A 1,891-nucleotide genomic window follows, 5' to 3' on the forward strand; every position below is an offset into this window, starting at 1 on the left:
TAATAGTGAGAGGATTGAAAGCCATTTGAAATCCTAAGAATCATAAAATATTTGGCCAAAACTTTAAAATTTAAAATAATATTGATTCTCAAACAATATCATTTAAATTCACCAATACCTCAAAACATCGTGAATTTTGTATACCATGATAGTGTGGATGGATACAAATTCAAACATTTGTAAGAGAAGGTTTTACCCATTAATTTTATTATCTTATCAACCTAACTTTATGACAAATAAAATTAATAGTTGGTTTGACTTCGGTCACACAAATAATGGCAGTGACTCCGATGGGGAGGATACTATTAGATGCGCCTAAGTGTATACCATTATTTGATTACTTAGTCCAATAATTAGGATTGTGCCCTTTCAGATGGAGAAGATCACAGAAAACTAAATAATTTCCTATAATCATCCATAGAGGATGTTTGATTTAATGATCCACAAACAAACTCATCCGATGTGGAGGAATGCACTTAAAGCCAACGCGCAAGTTTGAATGCATCACTTACAAACCAATAATGGAGACCGTGGAATTTATTTAAATAAACCCTCTAAGACATACACATCACAGCACATAAAGGTCATAAATATGAAAAAATAATTTTCCAACTATTATGACCTCATCTATAGCTGTCCTCCGTATGTCGTTGACCCTAACCGCCGCCAATGGGTCATGTCATCGGTCTATCTTGCTTCCTTCTCCGCTGCGCCTCTGGTCCTCAAATAGCACCACGCCTCGTAAGGATACGACCCGCGACGAAAATAAGATTTTACATTTATCGATCCTATATTACACAAGAGAATATACATGCAATCTAGATCGAATAGAATGTAAAATTCTAAAACTAATACAGCTCCTGCTGCATTTAATAATTACAATCATGCACACTCATAGAATGCCCTCGACATGCCTGAGGGTCCAAATCATAAACAAGCACACAAAAAGCCATAATAGTTGGATCTAGGATGCCTGCAACCACAGAATTAATCTATCTAGCACATCCTACTATTATCTGGCCTAAACTTATGTATGAGCAGTGCATAATTTAACCGAAAACCAAACACACAGAGGCAGAAAACTGGCTCTGATACCACTTGTTGGGTGCTACTCGGAATACCGTTATGTTTCCCCTGTATAAAAATTTGTACAAGCACAGAACTTTTCCTAGCAACCCATGTGCTCTTTAAACTTGGATTAGAAACGAAACTTAACATTTTTACTCTAAGTTCGTTCTTCAAAGTTAAACTTGGATTGGAAACGAAACTTAACAGTTTTACTCCAAGTTTAATCCTTGTGTTTTTCAGAAGTTAAACTATATTACAGAAGTTGATTAAATATTTATTTCAAGGATTAGCTTCCAGGTCGTTGGCGAGGCACTAGGCCTTCTTGGTTATGGGAGCATCCACCACTTCCTAGACAAAGTCTTTCAAAGAAATTGAATATTTAAACTTTTCATAGTAACCTTAGGTTTAACTACAGAGACCTCAATCAAAGCACAAGATCGAAACACAAAATCGAAGCAAAAAAATGAAAACACGAAATCGCTAGCCTCTTGTATTGATATTTCAGGATCCATACAAAGAAAATAAAACTAATTGTGCTGTAGAAAAATAACTAGTTGTACCTTTCTTTGTAGACAAAGATCTCTTGATCTTCTGCCGTATTCCTCTCCTCTTCTTGGGCGTCGTGTGGGCGACGATCTACCAAGACAAAAACACCCGAACACCTTTTGTTTCCAAGCCGCCTACCACCAAAAGATGCAAAGAAAGGAACGCCTCCTCCTTCTTCTTCTTCTCCAAACCACAGGCCACTAAGGTGCTTCGTCTATTCGTTTTCTTTTCCTCCAAACTCCGACCACCAAGAGAAGATGGGGTGCCGACCCTAGAG

The sequence above is a fragment of the Zingiber officinale genome, chromosome 3A (genome assembly GCF_018446385.1).
Source record: "Zingiber officinale cultivar Zhangliang chromosome 3A, Zo_v1.1, whole genome shotgun sequence".
NCBI lineage: Eukaryota > Viridiplantae > Streptophyta > Magnoliopsida > Zingiberales > Zingiberaceae > Zingiber > Zingiber officinale.